Source organism: Limanda limanda, chromosome 20 (genome assembly GCF_963576545.1).
Source record: "Limanda limanda chromosome 20, fLimLim1.1, whole genome shotgun sequence".
NCBI classification, from domain to species: Eukaryota; Metazoa; Chordata; class Actinopteri; order Pleuronectiformes; family Pleuronectidae; genus Limanda; species Limanda limanda.
Genome location: NC_083655.1, coordinates 4,909,551 through 4,917,244, shown reverse-complemented (window position 1 = coordinate 4,917,244; position 7,694 = coordinate 4,909,551).

Genomic DNA, 7,694 nt, shown 5'->3' with positions numbered 1-7,694 from the left:
TGTCTTTCTCAACAGGGCTGGGACTTCATTTGAACAGTATTCCTCTTTAAATAAGACTTTGTCCCATGCATACGGTCTTATTGATAGCACAAGGTGTTTCTCGTGGATATGTCTTGTACAGTATGTGTCCTGCTCGTTGGCACAGTTCCTCGGTTCAGGACTTTTCGATCAATGACAGTTTGGAAACCACAGAGGAGCTTCAAGGCTGATGGATTGATGTCAAACCTGCAGTCCACCTCGTGGCTGCCAACGCACTGTGTGGATTAACTGATGTAACACCTCCTCCAGTCCGCCCCCACACTCCATTATCTTCACTATCAGTTACTCACCTGTGCATGCAGAAATCAAAATTCAAAGGCCGTCCACTTGAATTGTGCTTGAAGGATCGAAGTGGTCCCTGCCAGGAGTCACATCATTTTGATTGTCATATATCTTGACGTGGAGGATTTGTGGATGTGGATTTTTAAAAAGTGACATTTTGATGTTATGCACAGTGAAAAAATATGTGTTTTTTTTAAATGGGTCAAACTTCCCCATTATTCAGCTGCCTGCCGGCTCCTCTGAAGCTCGGGGAAGGCAGGAGCTTTGTGATCTTAACACAACGAGCAAGATTGTAAACCATGTGGAGAGCAGGTCCGTCGTGGACAGAGTTACTGCAGTGTGTTGTAAATAAAAAAAAAAGATGAACCATCTTCCCACCTTGTTATTATCTCTGTCCACACAATGATACAAAGCTCGCATATTCATGTGTACGTCTGAATGTTGCTTGCGATGAAAGATACCATCAGGTGCTGGAGGGTGAAAGTGCTCTGGGAAGGATATTGGGCCATTTCGGGGCAGAGAAAGAAAAGCAACTTTGACACAGACGGAGAATGAATCTGAGTGACAAGCACAGAACGAGATAAAGGGATGAAGGGATGAAGGAGTAAAACCAAACAGGAACGAAGTGGAATGAGTAAAGATCAAAGATGTTTGTGAGAGGATAAAACGGAAGGTGGACCGTGGATAGCTGCAGGATGAGAGCGGGTCGGTGTTTCTCAGCCCACATCTCAAGCGCTCTTATTTCTCACCGAGGCACAAGCACCTGCTCCCCTGACACTTTGTGCCATTGCGTCGACTCAGCTTTGTTCCACTGTGTGTGCTTGTGATGATGAGGCACCAGGTGTGTACATGTGTGTGTGCGTGCCTTGATTTACTGACGCACATTCGGATTGGAGTGGAATCTCCAGTAGACGGTAATCATGAGGTAAACCTTAATAAACCATATGATAAGCTATGTTTTCTGAACCCTCACAATAACCAGATCAATACTCAATACAATGTAGAGATTAAGAGAAACATAAATTTACAGGGGGGTATAATCCAGTTACAAATCAAAATGAAGGAGATGAGATGTTTGTTTTCATTTGTTCTATAATTTGAATATTCATTTATTTAATTAAAGCTTCCTCATGGGTTATAAATACTACAAAGCTGTGCACATGTGCCTCTAGATTACACCCAGTCATTCAGAGACAATAATCAAACCACTCATTCGCCTCTTACTGTAAATTAACTGCCTACAAATCCTACGCCCCAAAGGCCTGGAGACACCGTGGACCCCCAGAGGCTGCAGTGCTCGGTGCATCCAATAAGAAGCAGCTCCGTGGATTGAACATGCTAAGGAAATTTTCCATTCATCCTCACAAGCAGTGAGGCTAGAAATATTACGCCTCTCCGTAAAAGCCGCCAGAGGAAAGGTTACGGGTTAATTAGTAAAGACCATGTGCTCATCCAATTTCATGGCACTCTGTTTTTACAGTAAAGCACGTCTTGTGTGTCTCGGTTGACATTTTGTCATAAAAACAAACAACAACATGTGATTCTCTGTGTTTGCAAACGGCAGAGCCAGATTGAAGCAGCTGCAGGAGACGGAGAATGGAAGAAATGCTTTCACAGCGTTAACTCTTGCTTAATTAACTCAAGACATGAGTTAATTCACGATGAGGCTCTGTTGCTCACATGTTAGACTTCAGTCACACGACTCATCCCTGTCAACTTTTTTTATTAAATACACAATTCTGCTGTTTCGGTTTAATTAATTTTTTCAAACAAGGAATCATGCCCTTGTATATGGGAAAAATCCTATACTATTATTTGTATCCTCTATACTTTCTTTATGCCTGACAGAACAATGCCTGTTCGTCTACCAGTTATTATCCCCCCTTTTAGTTTTTCCATTCTAAATTATATATTGAAGAATTTAAGGATGGAAACAGTTTTGTTTTTTTGTTCTAATAATTTCAACATTTTGTGATACTGTATAATAGAGATAGCATTTTAAAGGACAAAAACATGTGTAAAATTACACATTAACATTCAATTAATTCCAATAAATTGTATTAATTACCCTAGATAATCGAGAGAAGCTTAATGTGTCTTCAATCTCAATTCTGTGTCATTGAGGACAAACGTATCACAACATTACGTGAAGTGTCACAGCACTAGATCCCAGGAGGTGTAATTAGCCTAAAGAGATGAGAGTATAGGCCGTAGTTATCCCGACAAACTTGAGAAAACAATTAGAGAACAGTTCAGTCTAGATCTATTAGATGGAAAAACTTGTGGGCTACTTGTGTTGTTGGTTTTCAGGCGGCAATGATCAATATAAGTGTGAATTTGAAATACTGGTACAGTTTGTCTGGCACTTTGCCGAGCATTGGAACACAAGGGACTTTCCATAAGAAACCAAATGAAATACAATGAGGCACAAGCCGTGCATTTCAAACAGGCAAGAAATGAATAAAGTCATTGATTCAATAGAATATCATACAACATGACCCATTCTGGAACTACGAATGGAGTCCGTGGGTTATGAATGTTTCTCTGTGATGCCTTTGGGAATCATGGGAATACAGTTAGAGCTCCACCCGTCTATTCAGCAGTCCTGCAGCCGCTCTGAGCCGAAGGGATGGACAGACACACACCACTCTCTACAGACTCCTGCCGCTGGTGGAGCAGAAGCAGAAGTGTAAGTGGCCCCTGTGCTCCCGCAGCAGTCGTATCCCTGAATATTAATGTCAGGATAAAACGCAATTCAAACTGATAAACTGGATTTACCTTTCTCCTCAGCCCAAGCATCTCTGTATTTACTGTACTCACTGTCAGTGGAGATACTGCGGAGCGACATGCATATGTGCCTGGAGGAAACATACACAGGCTTCAGGGGATTATATCATTTGCTGCGTGAGATGCATGAGCCTGATGTGTGCATGTCTGTGCACGCACAAACAGGTGAGTGTACCTTCTCTGTGTCTGTGTGCATTCATGTGGCGTGCATGAGGGACCGGGGTGTAAACAGGTTCGGAGAGAGCAGGCGGATCCTAAAAGTGAAGGAGGCCATCCGTGAGTGGAAGTCAGAGGGGGGGGGGGTTCAGCTGTGCTGCTCAGTGGATACGACTCATCGGAGGAAGGGAAAGACGGATGTGATGCTGCGTGTGCGTGTTTAACAGCGGGTCTCAGAAGGAAGAGGATGCTGACTTTCAAAGTGACGTTTTTCTCAAAAGCACACAGCGTTTGAGACGTCACAGCTTACTTTGAGTAAACCCGCCCACTCTGTGTAATGAGCACATACAGGAACCACAACAATGGCGGCTGTATTACGGTTTCTCTATGATTGTTTTGCGAGATCTGATCACAAGTTTCCAGCTAATTTATCATCACTGCACCACATAACCAGCATTGCTCACCCAATTATACCTCATGTGGTGTAACTAGGGTTGCAAAGGGGCGGAAACTTTCCGGTAAATTTCCGGAAACTTTCCGGAAACTTTCCACGGGAATATTAAGCTCGGGAATTTTGGGAATTTTGAAAAAGACAACTATGCAAATTAAACGCTGAGCAACAAAAACATCATTCAAAACTATATTTTAAAGATGTATGGAATGCAGCACACGCTGCACGTTGAGTTTCAACCTTCCACTGTGCATTCTTCCATCACATGCACAGATAATTCCCAGCATCCTTCACTCTACAGCAGGGTTATTGAGGCCTGCTGTAGTGTGCAGGACTAGTCAGGTAAGTTTCCATGATATTACTGGGAAAATATATTAGCATGCTGATTGAGGATTGTTCATCTGTTCATCTAGCCTATTTCCATTCATTTATCCATCAATTGTAAAATATGAGTACAGACTATTCCAATTGTTTGGCTCACTATTTATATCTCTGGCATTGCATTAGTGTTTTTTTACAAACTTTTTTCTCATCTTATTCTACAGAACAATGCCACGTGCACTATCTCATGTGTGGAGACATTTCACCCCATCCAATGTAGAAGGAAAGGCTGTGTACATTTGCAAATACTGTGCAAAGACCTATGTTAAGAATGACACAACGATGCAGAAGCATATAGTCAAGTGCCCAAAGTTTCCTCAGGGCTCAAATCAGCCTATGACAAAACAAAATGTTTATATTTATGTCTGTATATGACAAGGTAAATACAGTTATTATAAATTACCCACATAATTTCCAGTGTATTCCCGTTAATTCCCGTTAATTCCCGTATATTCCCGTTAATTCCCATGGAAAGTGTCCAACTTTGAATATTCCCCGGAATTTTGCAACCCTAGTTGTAACCTCTTTTTGTCCAAAACTAATTTTCTTACATTTTCTCCATATGTACGAAAGACAGGTTGAAACTCCAGTCATATGATTAACGACCAACTGATTCTACAAACTGGGATACAGCCTTTACACATTTTCCTCTGCTTTTCTGTACGATGGCTGCATATAAAATGTACAACTTTATAGTGCTAATGTAGTGTTATTGTTCTTAACCCTTATCTAGGGTTTCAGAATCATTCTGCAGGGATTGACCGGCTAATGGATCCAGTGTTAAAACCAAACATGACTATACTTGAAGTGTTTCATTCCGGTTCCTCTGTGATTGTTTGCGAAGTCTGATTACAAGTTTGCAGCTAATTTATCATCACTGCACCACATTACCAGCATTGCTCACCCAATATTACCTCCACCACAGCATTCTTATATCTGACAGATCATCAATGCTTGTTTGAGCATTCCTTGTATTTTGTATAACGAAGGTCATGTGGATGGAAAAATAATTTAAATAAATGCCAAAAAAATATCTGTTCAAAAAATTTCTATAAGCGTCGCAGTGTAGACAACGTCTCATAATGCAGGCTGATATTTTCTAAAATATCTGGTGAAGCAAGACACAGATTAAAGTTGACGTCTGAAATCCCCTCCGTTCCCGTCTCTGCACAATTAACAAGTCACCTCCTGCTTCTTCCTTTTGTCTTAGCGGTTATGAGAGGCTTTGTGCACTTCTGTGGGCGGACGAGCAGATGTGACCGGCAGCTCGAGTTGTTTGCCGGTCGGTTAGTGAAGATGGATAAAGATGTTGATTACAGTTAGGGGTGTCTGCACGCCTTGACAATCACTCTGCCCCTCTCTCCTTCCACCAGGGCCTCCCGCTGCATTCCTCCCACCGATGTGTCAAAGCATCACGATAATCATCCTCCCCTCTCTGTCGCTCCCTGCCGCTAATGCACATGCTACAGTATCCCGGGTTTAGGGTTAAAGGTTCAAACACAGGGGCATTGTGGGGGATCGGCGGCCACATTTAGCTTATGGATACCGACGAAACAGTTAAAACCAAGCAGTACCACAGGAAATCATGGGGGGCAGTGTAGCCAATAGTTCAGGCCAGACCACCGAGAGACATAAGGCACTTTCCTAAAAGTAACATCATCACAGCCTCCACCTCCATCGTGTTTGTTGTTGTTGTTGGAAACTCTCGGCCCTGCGCTGGCCTCTCGCTGATGTATTTTTTATGGCTGGCCCTAGGTCTCTTCCCTACCCCTCTTTCCATTCTATTTTAACCTAAGCTAATTTATAATAACAGCTGGCTATGCTACACCTTACAGACGTAAGAGTGGTATTGATCTTCTTAATGTTTTCCCTGCACGAAATCAAATAAGTGTTTTCCCAGAATGCCTAATTCTTCTTATTAGAGAATAAATCTCCAGGAATAAATGTGAGTCCACGCAATGCGCTCCTAAGTGACAAAAACACTATGGTCCTGGGTTTGTTTGTGTAGTACATCCAAGGCCATGGATCACCAGCTGTGTGTGTGTGTGTGTGTGTGTGTGTGTGTGTGTGTGTGTGTGTGTGTGTGTGTGTGTGTGTGTGTGTGTGTGTGTATAAAGCTTCCTGTGGTGATATCATGTGGCCCAGGGGCTCTTTAAAGCCCTTTAAACATGTTTTAAGCTCTGTAACAACAAACAATCTGATCAAGTGATTACCCAACACTCACTCATTTACAGTGACATATTAGTAAAGCTCATAAATTCCAGTAATGGGAGGTTGAAAGGTTTGATTCAGACGTAATCAGTTAAATTCATTTGTTTTTATTTTTGTATGTGTTTGACCTCACCAGTTTTGTAACCTCTTTTTGTCCAAAACTAATTTTCTTACATTTTCTCCATTTGTACGACAAACAGGTTGAAACTCCAGCCATGATACAGCCGTCACACATTTTCTTCTGCCTTTCTGTACGAAGGCTGCATATAAAATGTACAACTTCATAGTGCTAATGTAGTGTTATTGTTCTTAACCCTTCTCCAGGGTTTCAGAGTCATTCTGCAGGGATTGACCAGCTCATGGATCCAACATTAAAACCAACCGTACTTGAAGTGTTTTTTTATCTTGACCGGCACACATGGCCCGCTCTGATAACATGCTAATTTCCACATGTCCTTGCCCAGGCCAAACCTCAACGCTCTTTTGCAAGTGAACCGTTTAAAAAGTGCTGCCGTGCCCTGCACCTCCTCACAACTCCTTCATGTTTCCTCAGTCTTGTTTATCTCAGCCTGTTCAGAAGGAATTAGCATGAGTAATGGAGGCCTGGAAGGGCCCATGTTCTTTGTGTGTTTCGTGACCGAGATGCATAAGTAGCACTGAGGGTTTGATGTAATTATTTTCTGTGATTAATAACAATTAGCTTTATATAGTGATGCAGTGTGTTGGTAAACAAATGGGGCATTTTAATGATCTTTTCAAAGTAAATCACTTCAGTGAGTTAAATCATAGATTGAGCTTGTTCTTTTTTTAATAGAAGATTGGGTTCTATATAAATAAGAAGAGAGAAACTGCAAAAAAGAATCAAGATGCGACATGAGTACTCCAACTGCAGTCTATTATAAGTGTCGTGTGAACAGTCAATTAAGGGTCCTGCACCGAGCGATCACCTGATAAGCCCGTGATAAACCTTCCCACAGTTTGCATGATTGCATTCACTCAATCACATGTGATCCAGGGCACAACCCTTGTGCACACACTATCACACAAACACACTCAAAGGTTTGCAGAGCCGGCTACGTTCCGATGTTTCCTTAGATTATTTCCTGAGGAATAGATTAAAGGGCAAAGCCTGCTGCCCCCAGAATAACTACCACAATGTGGCTGTGTGATTATTATTGGCAAGCCAGGTCTCGACCAGGGAGCTACTTTTGGAATTAATGAGCAGAGTCAAAGATAGAGGTTGAACAACCTCATCTCACCTATCAGGATTCATCTTAGACTAATCCACACTCCCCTCTTCACTGGGAGACAGCGGACCACAGGGAACTTCCCTCACTGTACGAGGTCTGTATTTCCCAGGAGAAACAGATTTATTCTGGAGAAAATT